Genomic DNA, 23,079 nt, shown 5'->3' on the forward strand with positions numbered 1-23,079 from the left:
AAAGGGCAGGGGAGACTGCGGGAACTATGGGATAGCTACGGGATAGCTACCCACAGTGCAACGCTCCAGAAATCAATGTTAGCCTCGGACCATGGATGCACACCATCGAATTAATGTGCTTAGTGTGGCCGCGTGCACTCGACTTTATACAATGTTTTACAAAACCGGTTTATGTAAAATCGGAATAATCCCATAGTGTAGACGTACCCTAAGTCGTTGATGAAGATATTGAACAGAGCCGGTCGCAAAACAGACCCCTGCGGAACCCCACTTGTTATACCTTTCCAGGAGGATTGGGAGCCATAAGTAGCATTGCCTTCCTCTTAGAAAGCAAAACTGACAGAGAACTTCGCAAAATGGTGGAGTGACTTTTGCTTTTTGGCACCAGCATCAACATCATGTTTCTTGCTGAACTGAATGGGAAATGATTTTCTCATCGAATGAAAATTTGAGATTTCAAAATTTTTCCTGTTTCACATTTGGACAAACCTGGAGATCTTTTGAAATTTGTTTATGAAAACGAGACTGCAAGTGAGAACAAGCACATACTGCCTCAAAATAGCCAAGAGTCTGCTGGTGAGGGCACTGAAGTAGTCTATGGAAGACCCAGGTTCAAATCCCTGCTATACCTGAGTCAGAACATCAGTCTTCAAAGTCATCTACCAGAACCTTTCAAGGGCACTAAAACCATTCCCTCCCACCCCAAATTTTATTACTTTCTTTTTAGGAAAAGTTGCTTTTCCCCTTCTCACTCCCTGCTATGATTTCCCTATTAAATATCATAGACTTCCTTTTTTTTAATTTCATTTTTACAAGTCAATTATGCCTGGTAAAATTTCATCAAACAATGACAATTAGAGAAAAGACTACATATTTTGCAAGTGGTAATATATACTATATCACAGGCAACCTTACAAACCAAAGTCTCATAACTTTGTATGGCAGTGAAAGATCCCATGGAACTTGTGGTAAGGTTACAGATTTACCCTGGCATACTAGATAAAATTCCCCTCCCTGAACTGTTATGCAGCATCAGGGATGACCTGAAGGATAAAATCCCAGACAAATGAACTGTGGTGGCAGCAGTAAAGGTGAGTGTAGCATCAGGGGGCAGCTGGAAATGAAATGGGCTGAAGAGGCCAGAAAGCAGATTACAGACCTCTCTACCCAGTATCAGCTACAATGAGCTCATCCACTCAAAGGAAAAACTCACTGAAGTTCATCCAGCTCCTATCTGTGACACAAGCATATCAGGGTTAGATGATGGGCAGAAGTGGCCTGGGTAATATTTTGTGCAGTCCACAAAATTCAATCAAGCATGTTGCATGAAGAGATCAGGAAATGGCCTTTTTTTTAATAAAAGAAAGCTCTCAATTTAAGGTTAAAATGTTCCACTTTTTAGGAAAAATATCCATGATACTCAAAAACAAAAAAACAAAACAAAAAACCCCACACACATTTGCCATAATTTGTATTGAGATTGTTTGATAATTTTCCTTACTGAAAATCCAGCTGTCAGTTAAAAGTGGGCCTCTGTAAACGATTCATTTTTAACAGAAATTTTTATTAAAATGTATCATGGAAACTTTAGTAAAAACAGACAATATGTCCATTTTGAACCCTATAAAATGGAAAATCATGAAACTGAAAATGTTAATGAAATTTTTCCTGTTTTTCAATAAGCTATAATAGTGCAGAGCAGTGGATGGGGACTGGGTGAAGCCTAGTGCATCAGGCAGTGATTGCTGTGTTGGGTTTGCACTTGTAGTAGTTTACTCTCTCCCTTGGAGCAATGGGGAAAACAAGAGGGAGACTTATTGTCCAGCATTTTCCGGTCTCAGTGGAACAACTCTCTGCCCCTTACCTCTGTGTTATGTTCATAATATACACACAGAAAATTTAGATAAGAACAAATACTCTTTGTGGAAGGTTGCAATGCAATACAACTTTGTTTCTTTGAATTCAGACTGGTAACATACAAGAGCCAAAAATCAGAGAGAAAGAAAACAGGCTGCTCTAAGGCAATGAAACAACTCACCCTGGGTCAGATTGCAATCTAATGGGCTAACCCATGAATTGTTGGATCCTTTAATATTTTACCTTTTTATAACATATTTCATCCTATTCTATGAAGTGAATTTTGGAGATGCTAATGTTGGTAAGAGAAAATAGTGCCTGCAACAAGAAATTTCATACAGAATTTTCAAATGCATGTTGTTGGAAAGGAGAAAGAAACTGACTGATCAATAATGTTATACTGCCAGCCATGAACAATGCTTGAAGAGATGCTAGACAGTCACTGTTTACGTGGATCCATATAAGCTCTGAAATAATGTTGAAAATCCAGAAGAGAACTGGCAGTTTAATATGTATACAATGAAAGTGCTGCACAGGATCCAGCAAACAACTGGATTCTCATCACTGAATCATTTTGTAAGATAAGACCTGCAAACCTACTCATGTGAGTAGCCCCCTGGAAATCAATAGGGCTATTCAATGTAAGAACTACTCATATGAGTAATGGCTGCAGGAGCATGGCTGAGGTACTAAATCAGTGAAGATATGGCTTGCTGCAGAAAGTACCATGAAAGAGCTGGAGTGAGGAATAAAAGGGGCAAAGGAAGGTTGTAGTGCTTCAGAGAGAGTATGGCTACAAGAAAAGGCTTTATAAGAGTTCTTAGAATTACATCCAGGATATGAAAAAAGGTAAATGCTCAGACACATTTGAAACTAAAATAAATTCAGAATTCCAGAGATGAGTATTGTTATCATTCATTTTCCTACTTACAGTACAATGTATGCATATTTCCTATAAACTAGGCCTGGGGGGAAGACTGAATTCAAATGAGGTACGCAATAGCTCAGCTGTCTGAGTCAGCCTGATTATACTTTCATATATTCAAGAAGATTTACAAATGGATTGTGTGCTTTTTATTTTGAAAATGTCTTTGTCTACATGACAATCAGGAAATTCAAAACTATAGTCCTTTCAAGGACACTTGTCCTGTGCACGGGAAGGTGGGGAAATATTGATAACAAGTTGAAAATTTTTCTGGCTCCCAACAGATGGAAATAAAGGGCAAGATGGAGAGTTTCTAGAACCACAGCTAAATATTAAGTATTTCTTTTATTTGCTTTGAAAAAGTCAATTCAGTCATGAAAACACAAGTATGACCACAAATTCCTGACTCCATATATCCTCCCACAGGCTCCTTATTCTCTCCAAAAATACAATTCAGTGTCTATTTGTGGCCTTCAACTTTTTGTAACACCCTGGGTCCCCCTCCCTTCAGCAGCCTTAGGGCAACAGTAGGCTCTCTCTGTAGCCTTTTATTTATTTAAAGTGAATTTTGTAATGTGGTATTACACGACCATGGGTTCACCTCTGGTGGCTACAGTTTCAAGCTTAACAGAGTGAAAGTCACCTCTCTCTTGCTTTCTTTAGATTTAGAGTCTCTAGGAACATGTAAAGACCAAGGGTAGTGACCACACATATATTTACAAGTACAAGATCTAGTCTGTTTTAGAAGTTTTATTAGAGCTACAAATATCTAAGCATATAGAAATTCTATGAAGATCTATGCACAAGTCACAAATATGGTTATACGCACATCCTTAACGGCAGCATTAAGGTCTGATGGGTCTCATGTATCTATCGTCAGTAGAGGGATGGTTCCTGCTGGAGTTTCCCATAAATAGCTCAATTTTCCTAATTTAGGCACTTTCATTTTTATAATGCAATTATGACTGTACATCACTAGTATTTACATACATTGTGCACCTTGTGGTTAGGGCATGTGTTATACCCAGTAGTCACATTTTTATCTTATAAGCAAAAAATTACTTACTATTAATTTTTTGCAATATCTCCCATTGGTTCATCTTTTCCCATAATCTAGTTATTCTTTGGTCCCTTGCTGATATCAGCATTTCTTAACTCCAAGGCCCAAAATTGCTAAGCTAAAGTCTTGCAGACTTTGTATTTCAGCCCTACTTACTTAGATATCTAATACACAATTATTCCTTCTACATACAGATCAATCTTATACTTCTATAATTCTGCAACATACATAGTTATATATGACATACCATTTAATTATAATACAATAAATGAACTAAAATAATTGGCTACATCTCCATCCATGTGCCCCATCCCCCAGAGTCTTAATCACTGCACTCTGCCCTGTGTCAGCCTTCTCACTGACCCACCTAGTCTATATAACCTTTTTCAACCCCTGCTAGAAAGTGTGTTGATTTCTCTCTTCCTATTTTTAAAAACCAAGTTTTACCTCTATCTTACCAAGTTTGTTGATCTAGTCACTGTGGTGGTGTATGGTGTATTCCACATCTTTGTTCAGGAAGGTGGCTCAGATAGCTTCGCTGGGTTGACTTGAGTGGAGCTGTGGTCCACTGCCTCATTATGTCTCCCCTATCTGCAGGAATATGGAAGCAAGGGTTAATAAGTGACTAGAAAGCCAAAACAGCTGCATTTTTTACACTACACATGACACGGCTGATAAAAGGAGAAAGAGAAAAGTAGTCATGGGAGTGTAGGGTAAAAGACTGAACACTGCCTGTTGCCCTGGTACATAGGCAGAAATGATTTATTCCATTGGAAAGGAGAACGCTTATGCTCAAGAAAGGAGAGGAATATTTTGATTTGTTGGCTACTCCCTCTACTGGGCAAGCAGAGCCCATCATGTAACATTCACTGGTAGGACATTCCATGTGTTGAGAAGTGCTAACGTTTGGGTAATATTCTAGCCAAATGCAGGTAATGATTGCTTTGTATGCTAAGAAGTACACTGATATGTATGTTAGTATTGATATGTTCACATTATTTAGTGAATTTTTAGTAATATCTTCAAGAACAAAGAAAAAAACCAAAACATGTATGTTAGTATTGATATGTTCACATTTTTAAGTGAATTTTTAGTAATATCTTCAAGAACAAAGAAAAAAACCAAAACATTAGAAGCCCAATTTTCTTCCAGAAGGACTGCCATTCCTGGCAGTCTCCCCTGAGTTCACTTTACAAGCTGAGCAGGTTTTCTGGAAAGAGTCCACACAAACATAAGGCTGATGATGCGTTTAGGTTGTTAAGCAATCCCTTTCTTTAGAAGCAGTGACATTGATACTAAAAAAAAAGGTTGATCTTTCCAGCTATTGTTTTATCTGTAACCTTTCAGCAAGAGAAAAGTAATTGACAAAGTGGCTGCTGCCTAATGAACAGTTGTCAACCAGGAGATCTTCTCACTTTGGTTTGAACTTTGCCCATCTGATCTGAAAAACTCCTTGTCCGGGTCTCCAGTGGTTGTTGCATCTGGAGCAAATGCAGGATGTGTGTCACTGTTACTTTTGGTGGAGATTTTAGTGATGTCACTATAGCTCAAGTTCAGAAGAGTTTGAAATGATTCAAACCAAGATGCTGCTTCATTTGTTTTCACATTCATGGGTCTAGACAACTCATTCCTGGGGGAAAAAAAACAAACGTGGATGATCTGGGTCTTAGTGTTGCTTTGAATTTTGATCAAGTTCTAAATATGTCCATAACAGGGCTGGCCTTACCAGGAGGCAAACTGAGGCGGCTGCCTCAGATGCCAGACTTGGGGGAGGGGAGGAGACGGCACCACTAAGACATAAAGTGTAGAAAGTTGTGTCTGCTGCTGGTGCATATGTATTCTCTCTGCTCTAGATGCACAGAGATGGTGGAGTGCTGTGCTGGAGGAGGGAGGGCACAAGAGACATACCAGGCAGGAAGGAGAAAAGGTGAGAGGGAATAACAGAAAGCAGCAGGAGCTGCAGGGAGAGAGAGGAGGAGGAGACTCTGATGTAACTCTCTAGCACCCCCAGGAGCCTGGACTGATTAACACCAGCTTCTCAGAGAGCTTCCTGTTTCCCGCTGCTTCCCTGAACCCACTTGAGGAGGACAGACAGTCAACTGAAGCAGTAGGAGCCAGGTAGGCCCTTAGGACGCTGATATCTTCCCTCACTCAGGCCCTGCTACCAGCCTGCTTATTTTTTCCCTTCAGCTGAGCGTTCAGAGCCACTATAGCTGGTCCAACACAGCAGTCATGAGTGAAAGAAGAAAATGCCCTTCTGGGGCAGCATTCAGAAAAAGAAAGAAAGCAAAGGAAGCTTTTCTATCTAATCAGGAAGGAGCTCTCCTGAGATACATAGACACAAATGTTCATGGTGAGCCTTCCGGCCCCAATGAGGATGTGAGTGGTGAGGAGATGCCTGTTCTTCCAGTTAGTCAGAGTGCAGGAACCTGGCAGCTACTGCAGCATCTATATCTCCATCTCAAATGAATGTAACCATGCACATTCCTGAAGAAAAGTGTAGCTCAGAGAAGAGTGTGGTGGAGGCACAAGAAACAGCTGCTGCTGAGTTTAGTTCCTTAAGTCTAGATGATCCAGGACTGTGGACCTACTTGAGCAGTATCCTGAGGGACTTCCTTGTACTGCATGGACCACAGCAAGTGAAAAACTTCATGTTCCCCAAAGACAATGAAAATAGATGTTTCCATCGAACACATTACTGATGTGAAATCTCCAATGGTGACAAAGTGGAGAGGCCATGGCTTATGTACTCAAAAGCTCAGAATGTGGCATACTGTTTTTGTTGCAAACTCTTCCATTCTAATGTTCTAGCCACATTGGGTTCTACAGGAACAAAGGACTGGAAAAATCTGGCATGGCATGAGAAGGCAGCAAATCTCCAGAGAGCATTCCATAGGTGGAAAGAGCTTGAGATGAGACTAAGGTTAAAGGGCACCATAGATGATCAGCATCAAGAGAAGATTGCATCAGAGTCTATTTACTGGCAAAATGTTCTGAAAAGGATCATTGCCATTGTAAAAATGCTTGCCACCCAAAACTTAGCACTGCATGGCACTTCAAATCAGCTGGATGTGCCCAACAATGGAAACTTCCTTAAAATTGTGGAGCTGATGGCTGAGTTTGATGCTGTACTCCAGGAGCATCTAAGAAGAGTCACCACCCAAGAAACGTACACACACCACTACCTTGGAAAAACAATTCAAAATGAGATCATACAGTTACTGGCAACAAAAGTCAAAAAGAAGATTGTGGCAGATCTGAAGTCAGCAAGATATTACTGTTATTCTGGACTGCACACCTAACATCAGCCATATGGAACTGTAACAGGGTTCACAACTCGCCCCTCTTCCTGGGGCCTGCTTGCTGCCCCAATAAGGCTCAGAGAGGCTTCAGGGTTGTGCAACACCCATGTCTTTATTTACCTACAGTTATCCCACTACCAATGTCTATCTATTTACAAGCTTTGAAGGATTATTCAACCTCTTTTACAGGCAGAGGCAGCCTTCAGCTAGGAGGCCTCCAGTTCCCTCCCTGACTGACTTCTCTCTGGCTGCCCCTCGCCTTCTGGCTCCCTCCCAGCCTTTATAGCCCTTGGCTTGTCAGGCCAGCAGGTGTTGCCAATCCTCAGGCCGGCATCAGGCCTTTTCCATCAGCCACAATCTTCTTCCCTTGATTGGAACTGACTGGGCAGGGGCTATTTAGGTGCTTTTGCACTAGCACCCTGCTATGGAAACAAATGACTTTAATGGTGCATTTTGTCACAACAACAGAACCTAGTGAAAATGTCCCTGCAATAGTGACTGTCACAGAGCATTTTCTAGAATTTATTGACACTGATGATACTAAAGGAGCTGGTATGACAAATGTGCTTCTCAAAAAGCTGGAAGATATGGGAATTGCGATAGCTGACATGAGAGGTCAGGGCTACGATAACGGTGCCAACATGAGAGGAAAGAACAGAAGAGTGCAGACACGGATCTGAGAGTTAAATCCTTGAGCTTTTTTTTGTCCCATGCAGTTCTCATTCATTGAACTTGATGGTCAGTGATGCAGCATCAGCTTCTAGTGAGGCTGCTGAATTTTTTAATGTAACTCAAAGCATCTATGTATTTTTCTCTGCATCAACTCATCGATGGCAAATTTTGAAGCAACATCTGGAAACATTTTTTCTGACACTGAAACCACTGAGTACCACACAGTAGGAAAGTCAAGTGGAGATGATAAAGTCTATCAAACACCAAATTGGGAAGATACATGATGCCCATAGTTGCCATTATGGAGGATAATGCTATGACAGGAACTGTTCGTGGGAGAACAGTGGCAGAGGAAAATGGAATCACCAGAAACATCCATAACTTAAATTTCTGTGTGGCTTAGTGTTGTGGCATGACATGCTGTTTGAAATAAATGTTGTAAGCAAGAGACTCCAAGATGTTGACCTTGATATATCTGGAGCAATGGAACAACTGAACAAAGCAAAGTCATACCTGCAGTCTTACTGGTCAGATGAGGGATTTCAAAACATTCTGAAGAGTGCACAGAAGTTGGCAGAGGAACTTCACACTGAAGCTATTTTCCCACCCATTCAAGAATACAAGAGTCACCGAAGAAGAAGACATTTTGATTATGAGGCATTGGATAATCCCATAAGAGACCCTTAAAGCAACATTTAAAGTTGAATTCTCTTTAACCTGTGCTAGATTAGTGCACATAACAGTTGAAAATGTTTCATGCGAACTCAAGGAACACAAGCAGTATAATTGGGATGTTGTATGAATATTCCAAAATGCGCCGTCACCTATACCTGAAAGAAGACCTACACCAGCAATGGCAGTGGCATAAGAGACCAGATGTTGGACACATGATGACATGCGTGATATTTGATGCAAGTGATTTAGGTGATGAACTGAAAGCCCTTTCAAGATACATTTCAGCAGGATCAACTCCAAAGGCTGTTCTGGAATATATGTGCACAAATAAGATGACTACCCTCTTTCCAAATGCTTTTGTTGCTCTGTGCATACTTCTAACTCTTCCTGTAACAGTTGCCAGCGGAGAATGAAGCTTCTCCAAGTTGAAGTTAATAAACACACATTTATGCTCTACAATGACACAGGAGAGGCTGGTCGGCCTTGCAACTATCTCAATAGAGCATGAGCTGGCCTAGGCTGTGGACCTTCAGGAAGCAGTTCAAATATTTGCAACAAAGAAGGCACGGAAAACACCACTTTGATTATTCAACCAGATAAAAATGCCAGTGTTTACTATGCAGACAAGAAAAGTTACATTTGCTGTTCAGGCATTTGAAAATTAAGTGTTACTTAAAATTTTTGAGCAAGGCATTTTAAATTGTTAGTTCTCCTTTATTGGGGCAGGTAGCAGAGCAGTACCATGAGAGGAGTAGAACAGGAAGAAGGTAGAATTGAGACCTTTCAAAGTTTTGGCCCAAGTGAGAAGGCATGGGGGCGTCGTTTGAGCTCCCCACCTCAGGTGCCAAAATGTTGTGGGGGCCATAATTATTTCTAGTGACCCTTATTTTTAGGAGATAAATCTGTGATCTGAAGTGATGTATAAGTGGTATAAAATAGATGGTCCCCTTATACTAACTAGAACCATGTCAAGCTGAAACTTGTGTTGTATCGCTGCTTTGTTTAGCCTCTTAAACAAGTCATTTTTGCAGCCTGTGTGGATTTTTCTAAATTGAGCACTACTTTGCCGCCTTTTCCCTATACAAGGGAACAAAAAACTCATAAGATAAAGGATTTCTACGGTATCACAGTGATGCTGAGAGAGTTTTAAAGTCCTATATGTAGTGCCTTTTCTTCCTTTATTGCTCTTCACAACACCAGAAGAAAATATACACTTCAGAAATACTGTACACACCAAAAACTGCATACACTAGAGACAGTCCTATAGTCTATAGCTCCTTAACCCATACCCTGTGTGTGACATTGCACTCCATATGTTTTATGGAAATATGCTTAAGAGTGTAAATATAATGTAACTGAAATATACTGTATGAAGAAAGTCTCTTGCAAGGCATTGTTACAAAAGTTATAATCTACTGAGTGTATTCATTCTATTTGTATGAATGTATCATTCTTGCATCTGAAGCTAGAAATATGAAGTATTACTCTGAAGTCCTATTGTAACTATGCAAAGTGTGGGCCATTAATGATGGCTTGGAATCTTGAAGGCTCCCATTAACTGGGAAAATTGGTTGTGAATGGCTCTGTTTACTCGCGAATCTTCCTGGGTATGTGCAGGCCAGCCCTGAAAGAATGGAGAACAAGGTATTACAGTGACATGTAATCTTGTCACCTGGTATTGGAATCCATCTTAAACCTGATGCTTTTCCATTTAGAAGGATGGGTTGGGACCCAAAGAGACAAAAGATTCCCGCCTTGTGCCAAAGCTACAAAAGGGGGTGGAACAGAATAAAGGGGGCTGCCAATCATGAGAAATCCCCTAGTTACCACCTGAGCTGGGACTAACAAAAACTGTACCGGGGAAAGGATTGGGGCCAGACTGAGAAAGAGTCTAGTCTGTGAAAGAAGCTTAATGGAACATCTCAGGGTGAGATGTACCTGTATTCAGTTTCTTAAACATGTATTAGCTGAGGGGGAAATCTCTGTCACACACTGTCTCCTGCTTTCTAGTGACCACTTTCTCATCACTTGGACTACTGTGCCAGTTAGTCCAAATAGTAGGTTTAAAAATTTAGCCACAGATGTCAAGGAGCTATTAAGCTTCTTCATTACTTCTGCCTGTTTTATTTTCTCTAAGGCCTTATCTAAACTAGAAAAGGTTTTCTGGTATAGCTATACTAACAAACTTTCTAGTAAAGGCCAGTTTATACCAGAAAGAGTTCTTTTCCTGGTATAGCTCAAGCCAGTTCCCCAAACAAACTAAATTATATCAGCAAAAGGACTTTTTTGATGGTGTAAGTGCATATACAATGGGGCTGGTGCTAGTATAGCTATGTTGGCCAGGAGTATGATTTCCCCCTCCCAACCAGCCAAGCTCTTCTATCAAAACTTTTAAGTTTACACCAGGAAGAAGTGAAGAGATCTGAAGTGCTGGTGTGAAGGGTGCTAAAAGAGTGCAAAAAAAACCTTTGTGATGAATAAGGGGCAGCACTAGGAAAAATCAGGGGTTAAGTATACAAATCTCCATAATGTTAAGTGTTCACGCTGTCTAATTTTAATCTCATCTGATCTGTATTAAGAAGGTCCAACTGAAGTACAATCAACAGCCTGCTGTCACATGGCATACCACTCACCACCAGACAGGTATCTCCTCCTGGTACTCTAGGGATTAGCTCAAAGCTGACACCCCTACATCCAGTTTGCACACCAATCACCCCAGCAACCTACAACTCCTCTTGAAGCCTCAGGAACCACAGTGTCCTCATTGTGGCTCAGCCCTCAAGCCATGTCTCTGTCCAGGAGAGTTTAACACCTCAATAGTCTTAGGCAGTTTTCTTGCTCACTGCCTCAGGGTCATTCACTCAGTGACTAATAGAGTAAACCAGGCCTCCTCCCTCTTCTCTGGGTTCCAGCCCAGGAACTCTCAGCTCAGCAATCTGGGCTTGCTCACGCTCTCTCTCCCTACCATCAGTTCTCCTTTTCTTCCTGGGTCTACCATTTCCCAAAGTCTCCTCCCTTGTCCCAGGGAGTCTCTGTAGTTTTGACTCTTTAAGCCCTTTCTCTTACAAGTGCCTATCTTTTCCCAGCCACCCTGTTGCCTTTCAGCTCCTGGGCTTTATAGGCCCCACCTATTCCTGTGCAGCTGAGCCTCCCTAATCAGATGTCTAATGGGCTAATTGGCTCATCTGGCCTGCATTAAACCCTGCAGGGTGAATGTGGGGTAGTCACCCCATCACACCTGCCAAAATACAAAGGTTGTGTGCCAAACATTTAAGCAGGGGACCTATGGCTGGGACACATTCTAGATGAATGATGCATACTAATTGTCAACCTGGAGAGAATCTTGATTGAACCATCAGCCAAGATTTGGAAAGCTAACAGCACTGGTGCTAACTGCCAGATCTCTCACAACAAACCCAAACTATGTCCTCATTATTTTATATTCAATATTTTTAAACGTATTTTTTAAAACAGAAGAATATATAGTCTCAACACCTCAAGTTGTTATATAGTGAATTTCCAAGCTAAGTAGTATTGGGCTAGGTCTGTACTTGGGCAGGAATACTCCAGGGCAATGGTTTTCAACCTGTGGTTCGTGGGCCCCTCGGGGTCTGCAGACTATGTCTAAGATTTCCAAAGGGGTCTGCACCTCCATTCAACATTTTTTAGGGGTCCACAAATGAATAAAGGTTGAAAACCACTGCTTTAGGGAAAACATAGATACTATAATGAGTGGTGTTTGTAACAAACAGTCTCTGAATCAATAACCAATATCCATTATAAAGCTCTGTTTTATCTTCACTATGTTTTTGGCTTGCCAGATTGGCATAGACTAACAATTTACTTTGAAGACAAAGGAGAACATTTCCACAAAGTACAAAGAAAAGTCAAACTGTATGAATCATTTAACAATTACCCTGATATGAAAATGATTTTTTTCTAACATTTCTTTATCTCCCCCTAGCTCCTAAATAGCTTGTTACTTCCTCATCAAGCTTAAATCTCCTTAAAAAGTTATGTTGGCAGGGGTACTGGAACAACGTTTATAGTGGGGGTGCTGAAACCCACTGAACTAAACTGTAACTCCTGTATATAATGGAAACCACTTCAAGACCAGGGGTGCTACAGCATCCCCTGCATTCCTAGTTCCAGCACTTATGTATGTTGGCTACATTTGAAGAAAATAGATTAGAGCTATGCAAAGCTATTAACAAGCTCTGTTGGGGATAGTTTGGGGGTCAATCCTCTCCACACTGATGTCAGTGAGAGGTATGTGTGTATGCAGGTGTATATACACCTCTACTTTAATATAACTTGACCCGATATAACACGAATTCAGATATAACACAGTAAAGCAGTGCTCCGGGGGTGGGCAGAGCTGCGAACTCCGGATGATCAAAGCACGTTCGATATAACGCGGTTTCACCTATAACATGGTAAGATTTTTTGGCTCCCGAGGACAGCGTTATATCGAGGTAGAGGTGTATATGCACATTCATACACACACACATATTCACAGCCCCACTGATTTATTTGAAACAGTATCCATTACTCTGGACCATATCCTCATTTGCAGTTAAAGGGCATTCAGAGCAGGTGAGAAGGGGTATGTGTGCATAGGGTGACCAGATGAGAGGGGGAAAATATCCGGACACATGGGGGACGGAGCAGCGAGGAGGAAAAAAAAAGCTGAATGCTGCCGGCAAAGCACCAAAATCAATCAATCAATAAATAAATAAGGCGAGTGCTGCTGGCAGAACGAAATATTGGGACAAATTGCCTCCCGACCAAAGATCGGTTGGGATGCGGGACTAACACCTAAATATCGGGATGGTCCCAATTTTATCGGGACGTCTGGTCACCTTATGTGTGCACAGCTTTCTGAACATCAGGGAAGATCTGGACCCTGATGTGTGTGGGACATGTTGCTGTCTATTGGGTGGTTGAAGCTTAGAAAGAATATATAGATTATAACTCTAGTGAGCTCTTTGGCTCAGTTGATGGAGCTCTGTATATTTAAAGTTAGAGAACCAGGATTCTAGTCCCAAAGATAAGAGTTTGACCATTGTTTAGGCTATAATAGAATCATTATAAGGCTCCAACCCACTCAAACAACAACAAAACTTCTGTCTTCAGAATCTCTTTGAGAATGTGTTCTGAAACCTTTAATTAAACCAAATCATTACTGTGGAACAGAGGGCCTAGATGACTTGCCAAAGATTACACAAGAAGCTTGTGACATAGCTGGGAACAGACCTCTGATGAAATAAACCCAGAGCGTATCCTCATTCAAATTAGTTCAAATCTCTGTATTTAGTTCGGGTAGGCCAACTATAAAATGGGCTAATCATGTGCCCCCATCATTGTTGAGTGTTTTGAGATCTAGAGATGAAAAAGCAGTATATTAATACAAAGTATTGGCCCAGACCGCTCCTTGTAGATCTGTGAACAATGTAGCTACCTATGGCCTTATTTATAAAACTCAAGCACTTAAAAGCAACTAACTGAACAGCTAAGGACCCCATAAACCTCATACTGCCTTCATAACAGGCACATTATTTCCAAGTACAAAGAAATATGTATTTCATCAAAACAAAATCTCTTTAGCATTGACTCCGAATAAAAATTGTTGCAGTGTATTGTGGGATACCTGCACATCTCTGAGGGAATTGTGAAGATTTGGGATCAAATGCCCACAATTCCTTCTGTCCTATTCCATAATCAACCACTCTTGTACGCCATTTATGAGCTCACTGCTGCAAACATGGATATGACAGAGTAAGACTCTGTTCTCTTCCCTGTCATAAGGGCAGCATATGAATCTTTTGTATTTGCAGACTCCACATTCAGACAGACAACAGAGGGTGATGTGACAATGACTATAGAGGCTACACTGTTAATAGCTATTCATGGATACATGAGGTGGAGCAGCAATTTTGAGCCAACCCAATAAGCCCCAACTGGTGGGACTGAATATGATGCAAACCTGAGACAATCCGCAGTGGCTCCAGATCTTTCAGATGCAGAATCCCACATCCCTGGAGTTCTGTACTAAGGTCACCACTGTCCTGCAGCACAGAAACATCAGGATAAACACTGCCCTTATGGTGGAGAAACGAGTGGTGCTTACCATGTGGACGTCTGCAACCCCAGATTGCTATCGGCTAGTGGGAAATCAGTTTGGTTTTGGAAAATCAACAGTGGGGGCAGTTGTAAGGCAAGAAAGCATGTTCTGTTGACAAACAGGTCAGACTACATAATGTGCAGGAAATAACAGATTCACAGAGCTGGGCTTTTCTAACTGCTTCTCTAACATGTCCCCTTTCTATGTCCCTCCCCATGCCACCACCTAACCACCAAATGGTTATGCAAGGCAGGCCTTGGTGGATCACCATTAATGCTTTACTGCAGTGGTGGGTACACTGTGGCCTACCGCTTCCCGCAGCTCCCATTGGCCAGGAACGGTGAACTGCGGCCACTGGGAGCTTCGGGGGACCGGGCCTGTGGATGGTTAATGTCAGTAAAATGTCTCACAGCCTGCAATCAGATTACGTGATGGGCCGCATGCGGCCTGCGGACTGTAGGTTGCTCACCATTGCTTTACTGCCATCACCTTTGGCTGGTCTGCAAGAGTCCACAATGCCAGGATCTTTAGAAATTCAGGACTTGTTGATAATCTGACCGGAGGGTCTTTCTTCCCCTGGGCCACCCAAGGTTTCTGTGCTAATCCTGATCCTGGGTGACTCTGCCTACCCTTTGTTTCCCTGGCTCATGAAGCCATGTAATGATAAGCTGGACAAAGGCAAGGCAAGGTCTAACTAAGCACCTGTACACTTGCAAAAGGAATGGAGTGTGCCTTTTGAAAACTGAAGGGCAGGTGGAAATGCCTCATGGCAAGGCTAGACCTAAACAAGGAAACTATTCTTACAGTTATTGCTGCATGCTGTGTGTTGCATAATATTTGTGAGAGCAAGGTGAGAGAGTTGCCTGGCTGAATAAGTTGCTTGCCAGCCAAGGGCAGGCAGGCTGCTGATTTCGAACAGCCTGAGGTTAGCACAGTTACCACCACTGACATTGCTAGTGCTTTTCAGGTCAGAGAAGCATTAAACAGCAAGTGTTAGCCTGACACTGTTTGTTTTTGAATACTATTACATAACTGCAGACGTATTGTAGGCAATGCCTGAATACATTAATTTTTATAGATGTATAAAAACCTTTGTGGATGAATGAAGTCTTTTCTAGCCCTTGAGGTAGCATCATAATTCCACTGCTCACAGCAAACAAGCATAAACTTATGCACAGCTGGTCCTTTATTTACAACACAACAGCACTATATAGGCAGAGTGAAACATGCAGCATAAGAGGGCTAGTGGCTGCCCCAGGAAATATGCAGCCAGTCTTTTCCAGGAAGATTTCCTCACCACCCCTCCACAGGTTATGGTGAAATAGTGCCCGTGAAACTAATTCAGGCCCCTTCCCTTGTGTGCATGTATTATACAGACTTTAATGACATGATCACATACTGTTTTCCCCCATAGGACCCCTGTCTCGTTCGGTGCACAGAAAAGATGGTGGTCAATTAATGACCAGCCATTCAATGACTATTTTCTCCTCATTGCTTAATGTGTGGCCCCAGGCCTTCTTTAGTCATGCTATTCAAACCCTGCTCTGAAGACAGAATTATTCATTACCACACAGGCTTTTCCATAGTGCACATCCATATTGTACCTGAGCGCTTCATAAATATTAATCAATTTATTTTCATAGCACCCTGTAAATTAAGGCAGTGCTGTTATTCCCATTTTACAGATGGGTAATTGAGGCACAGATATATTAAAGTCAAGAGTATTTGCTACTTTTGGATGCCCAACTGAGACACTTAGGACCTGATTTTTCAAAGCACTTAGCATTATATAGCACTTAACACATTCAAATCACAGCTGCCATTGATTTCAGCTTCCACTGCGAGTGCTTAGAACTTCTGCAAATCACACCCCAGCACCTCAAGTCTCCATAAATAAGGAACACACACTTAGAGACCACCTGTAAAAAAGTCTTTAAAAGGTTTAAGTGATTTGCATAGTATCACATAGGAATTCTGTTAAGGTTACCCAGGAAACCTTAATTTTGGTATTTCCTAACTTCTGATTACTTGACCAAATTAATTTTCTTTTAATTTTTGTTTAATATATGTTATGGTTGAGTTCACAAAGTTTGTAAAGCACTTTGGGATCCTTCAGGATGAAAGGTATTATATCAATGTAAGGACAATGTATGTTAATTATAGTTACTGAGAAGATTCAGGTATTCTCTAACAAATGTTATACTGCACTGTTTTGTAACTTTTGAATTATTTACTAACCCCTTCACTGACAGAGGGAAAATATTTTTTTCAGACAAAGTGTTTAATTTGTTTGATTCACTCAGCTATAAATTAAACTACAGAGTATTGTATTTGCTTTCAATTCTGAGAGTAGAACTATTGATAGAATAAGGTATTTAATTGTGTGAAAAACAAACATTAGTTTTGGTCCATAGACAAAATATTGACTATTATGCAGAAATTTAGTCTTAAATGTGGTAAACATCCATTACACATTATTTTACTAAGTGTATACACTGTATATATCTCAAATGCTTTCACTCTGCAAAATGAAGAAAAAAATATTCATTTGCAAAATTTACCAGTTTAATTTTTAAAGATTATTGATTCTTCTATTCTATTTATTCTCCTTGTCTTCTCTTGGATGAGGTTTTCCTCACTGGTGAATGAGGATTGCGAATTTACTTCTTAGGCGTCCCTCCCTCCCCCCACACCTCCAAGCTCGGTAATTCATTTCTCCTTATATTATTGTTTCACAACAGGTCCTTCCCTAGCACACTAAAAGCAAAAGTACTATCTCTTGGGGGAATATCACCACTGTACTATTTTTTTTTTTTTTTGGTAAAGACACATGGAAGTTATGAGCCATATTAATCAATTATGTTGTAAAACAAAATTAATGTTTTAACTAGTCAGGATCCTTAATTTAGTTCACTCTCCTTGTCTAAATGATATCTAGAAATATTATAGTCATGGGTAACTTAAGCCATGTCTAAACTACAAACTTTGGTTGACAAGTTACATCGGCATAAAGCTGTAAAGTTAGTATATCACTGGGTCGTGTGCATACTTGGCTTCTTCTGCCTGTGCTGCATGTATACCCAGGAGTATTAGTGTTGATGCACAGTGTGGTACGCCATGGGTAGATATCCCCCGTGTGCAACCCATGGTTGTCCAGTGTGCTGTCTTTTGGAAAGTTGTGGCAATGCACAGTGGGGCAGAAACGAGTGGCATAGGGATGACTGGGAGCAAGGGGTCAACTTCCCAGTGTGCCACTGTCTCGATCCCATAATGTCTATATCCCATAATTTTCACAACTTTTTAAAAATCCTGTGAACCGGCATGGCCCTCCTCACTGTCCACCATCTCTGACAGAAGCCTGCACAGCTCTGCACTCTTGTCGTAAGTTTTACAAGCAGAGAACACATGATAGTCTGGTGTTTGCAGAGCCATAAGAACCAGATCAGCAGGGGACAGGACAATTTCTTGGAGGACAGATTGCTGTGGGACATAGAATCAATTCAAGGTTGGTGGTGGTGTTAACAGAGCATCTGACGATGGTGGAACACCACTTCTTGTAATGCAGGTTTGGGATGACAAGCAGTAGCTTCAGAACTTTTGGAAGCACAAGGCCACATTCCTGGATCTGTGTGCTGAGCTCACCCCTGCCTCCAGTGCAGGGACACAAGAATGAGAGCTGCACTGACAGTGGAGAAGTGAACGGCAATCACACTGTGGAAACTTGCAACACTGGATTGCTACTGGCCAGTAAGAAATCATTCTGGAATTGGAAAATCTGCTTGGGGACATTATCATGCAACTATGATGGGCCATTAATTGTCTCCTGCTACACAGGACTGTGACTCTCAGCAATGTGCAAGATGGATTTGCAGCAATGGGGTTCCCAAACTGCAGTGGAGCAATAGGCAGCATGCATATCACTATTTTGGCACCAGACTACCACAAAGTACTTCAACAGAAAGGATTGCTTTTCTATGGTTATGGTGGATCACCAGGGATACTACTTTGCAAGGGTGGCTCTAGGCATTTTGCTGCCTCAAGCACGGCAGGCAGGCTGCCTTTGGCGGCTTGCCTGTGGGAGGTCCCCAGTCCTGCAAATTCAGCGGCAGCCTGCAGGAGGTCCACCGAAGCCGCAGGACCAGCGGATCCTCCGCAGGCATGCCGCCAAAGGCAACTTGCCTGCTGCCTGCTGCCCTTGTGGCGACCAGCAGAGCGCCCCCCGCAGCTTGCCACCCCAAACACGTGCTTGGCGTGCTGGTGTCTGGAGCTGCCCTGCTACTTTGACATCAATGTGGACTGGTCAGGGAAAGTGAATGATATTTGCATCTTTAAGAACACAGGACTGTTCAGAAAGCTACAAGCAGGGACTTTCTTTCCCAACTGGTCTATTACCATTGGTGATGTTGAAATATCAATACCATTCCTGGAGGACCCAGCCTAGCCATGGCTCATGAAGCTGTACATTGGCCACCTTGACAGCACCAAGGAAAGATTCAGCTACCAGCTCAGCAGGTGCAGAATGACAGTTGAATGTGCTTTTGGTAGATTGAAGGGACACTGCCTTTATTCACTCAAGATTGGAACTCTGTGAGAAAGATATCTGACTGGTTATAGCTTCCTGCTGTATCCTGCATAATAGCTGTAAAGCAAAGTGGAAAAAGTTGCCACTGGGGTGGAGGGCAGAGTTGGTGAGGCTATCTGCTGAGTTTGAACAGGGAGATACAAGGGCTATTAGAAGAGCTCAGTGCAGAGCTATACAGCTCAGCGAGGCTTTGAAAGAGCACTTTAAGAGGGAGACACAGTAATGTATTGCGATATACTGTGTGCTACCTAGCCCTGTTGTTTTAGGGAGGAAATGTATGGTGCTTGGTGCACATTTGTGACTGTAACACTGTGAATGCACCTATTAACTTTACACTGCTTGCTGTACATTTTATGATTATTGCACTGTGTGTCATTGATCCTATGAGTTGTGTCACACTACATACAGTAACAAGTATGTGGTTGGTTTCAGAGCTGCTAGGCACTCTGCAGCGTATCTCGTGAACTAACAAAGAATAGAATTTTATACAGTAACAAAGTAAAAAGTGGAAAGAAAAATTCACGGAATTTAAAAGCAAATACATTAAAAACTAAATTAATGGAACAGAACATTCATATCCATTTTACCTACGCATAGAGCAACCGTTGCTTTCACATGTCTGTGTACGTAAAGCTGTGGTTGTCCTTAATGTTCCCTGGGGTGGAGTGGCAGGGATGTAACTCCTGATCCACATGTGGAATGTTGAGGGTAGGGGACATAGGGAGGTGTTATAATGGAGTTCTCCATGGACTGCAAAGGCTGGCAAACCCATGATTGCTGAACTCGCAGGTCCCCAAGAGCCTGCAGCATCTGTGTTTGCTCCTGGAGAAACCCCAAGTTGGTCCCAGTGTATTAGAGACAAGGTGGGTGAGGTAATATCTTTTACAGGACCAACTTCTGTTAGTGAGAGAGAAGCTTTTGAGCTACCCAGAAAGAGCTCTGTGTAGCTTGAAAGCTGGTCTCTTTCATCAACAGAAGTTGGTCCAATAAAAGATATTACCTCACCCACTTTCTCTCTAAAAGTAGATGTAGTTTTTCTAATTGATCAGGAGGGCGACTGACAGATTAACCAGACTTAATTTGCTCTGAGTTTCTTCACTCACAGGTGGCAATGAGTGTTGTTTAGCAAATGGGGTTTTCTGTTGATTCCCTCATTCCTTGTTCAGCTTGAAACAGATGGAATTTGATTTTCTAACAATAACTATGGGCTTAGAATAACAACTCTTACATTCCATCTGAGGAGAGGGAAAGGAACAGATAAAAATCCCACACAAACACTCCAGCCATCTGGACAAAGTATGGAAATAGTACTTCTATCTAGCTAGACTTTTATGCTCATCACTGTGGTCTCACTCAAGGCAGATTTTGGCTCTATGGTTCTACAAAACATATATAGAGAAGATCAAATTTTGATCTTTATAAAGCACAAGTTTTCTATAATTACAGAAAATATTAATAAACTTGATGGCTCTCAAAACCTTACAGATGCAGTCAAAAAAAGAGACATCTGTTGGTACAATGAGAAACCTTATATGTAAAAACATAGCTCAAGTAATTAGTTTTACAAACTGAGACAATTACTGATGCAGATCTGCAAAACTAGCTTCAAAATATTTTTGTTTAAGCAATGTAGAGGTAGAATTTACATCACATAGCCATAGAAAAGGAGGAAAAAATTGTGGTCCCCCTTCATTTTGGAGCTGACTGAATAGGAGAATACTGTAGCAAACTCTCATACGCCTAAGATTTTGTTACTTTGACAAAAAATAGTTTAGCTGAGTGTTTTGCAAACATTAATTAAGGCTAACAATTGCTCTTTGAAGTAATTACTATCAGAACTATGATAAAGTAGAGCAGCAGTCACTTGCAGGAGAATCTTGAAAAATGACACCATAAAAATCTCTTGGGGGAACAGACATGACATCCAAAAATACTTTTCTAACTGGGGTAGCAGGAAACTAGTGATTTTGGAGCCACACCTTAATCTGAGCACCTGTGCCTTTAATTTTGGATCTTGACCTTAAACCAACTGTTTTGCCTACTAGGGACATGATTCTGCATATCAAGCAGTGGCTTACATTAAGATGGTGCAAAGTTGTACCGAAGGGAGCTCCAAGAAGTACTGAGCTTCCCAGAGGCACAATGCCTTCCAGAGCTCCCTGCTGGACAGGGGAAGCAATGTCACAAGGCAGAGTTTCTCCCCAGCCTGCTAAGGACCCACTGCCCTACCCATAGTCTCTTTGGGTATATCTACACTGCAAACACACACGCACACTTCACACCCAGGGCACCCAGTCTTTGAGACCAACTTTACATATGTAGGCTTACCAGGCTTATGCCTCAGTGTTAAAAATAGCAGTGTAGACATTCCCACTCAGTTACTGATATTTTTAGTTTGGTAGCAAGGACCCTACAAGCCCAAACCTGTAGAATCAGGCTCTGAGACTTGCTACCATGTTTGTTTTGCTGGGATCAAGGCATCTTACTGGACACTTGGAAGAAATTTCCAGGGTTATCAGAGAAATTAAAACTCTGTTCACTATATTTGTTTATAGAACAGGTTTGGATATACACCAATAAGCATTTTTTCTTGTATTTTAAAAAATAAGTGTTTGTCTTTCTGTAATAATTTTAAATAGACTCCAGTCTTATTTTTTGTTGATCTTACTAAGCCAATATTTTAAGTGTTAGATTTAGTAATAAACCTCTCTCTCGGTTCTCCTAACCCTGCAACTATTTTGTAGTTATAAGGAATTATCATTTGGGAGGAGTATGAACCCATATGTCATCAGTCATTTCATTGTATCCTACTGTTTGCCCCCCCCCCACACTCCCCAAAACACAAGGATCAGGGAGACAACTCTAAGTACTCCACAGGGACTAATGAGGGGATGGCAACACTGAAAGCAAATTCAATTTACCCTCTGGAGATAATCCACTTCATAGTTATTTTTGGGCTAGTAGGAAATAGCCAGAACAAATGCAGTTTTCTAGATGGTTATACTAACACACTAAGAAGTTAAATAAATTGTCCAAGGTCACATAGCAAAGCAGACGCATAAACAAGAGAACCTCTAACAAATTTCTAACCTTGGATCAACAGGGAGTCTGTTTCCCTGCTGATGTAACACCACTCGGGTATCCTGACTACTCTGACCACTAGGCAGCACTGCATACTGTGACATAATTATAGTCTTCTGCACAGTGTAGTTCAAGATACACTCATACAATATAAAAGATGATTTTCCAATTAAAATACTTTCAAGGAATTCTTTAGAGAGTAGGGTGACCAGATGTCCTGATTTTATAGGGACAGTCCCAATTTTTGGGTCTTTTTCTTATATAGGTTCCTATTATCCCCCACCCTCTGTCCTGATTTTTCACACTGTCTGGTTACCCTAAGAATCTTCCAATACCCAAAAATACAAGTTTAGGAAAGAGAATAAGGAAAAGTTGAAAATCCTATTGAGTGACCTGGCAGACTTCTTAGTGAATGAACATCTTATAAATGGACTTTTTCTTAAGCACTCCGGGAGCCTTCATCTAGTGAATGGGAGTTCACAGCAAAGCTATTTTAAAGAACTAAGCTTCTGGAAGAATAAAATGTGTAGAGTAAATATTGGAGAAAAGAATGTTTGTCTGCTTTACTAAAAATGTATCAAAATCAAGATCTTTTCCTTTTCAGCATGGTTTTTGTGAGTGTTGGACTTATTTTTTTTACAGCAATGGAAACTACACCTGAAATGTCTTGCTCTCACCTATTGAAGCCTAATACTTTTAACTGGCCTGGTGTGGTGGCTGATGAAAACATGTGGGCAGTGTCCTTTTCAATTTAAATAGAATGTGCCTTGCAATGACATGACTCCTTCAATTCCTCTTTAT

The sequence above is a fragment of the Chelonoidis abingdonii genome, chromosome 1 (assembly GCF_003597395.2).
Source record: "Chelonoidis abingdonii isolate Lonesome George chromosome 1, CheloAbing_2.0, whole genome shotgun sequence".
In the NCBI taxonomy this organism is placed as follows: domain Eukaryota; kingdom Metazoa; phylum Chordata; order Testudines; family Testudinidae; genus Chelonoidis; species Chelonoidis abingdonii.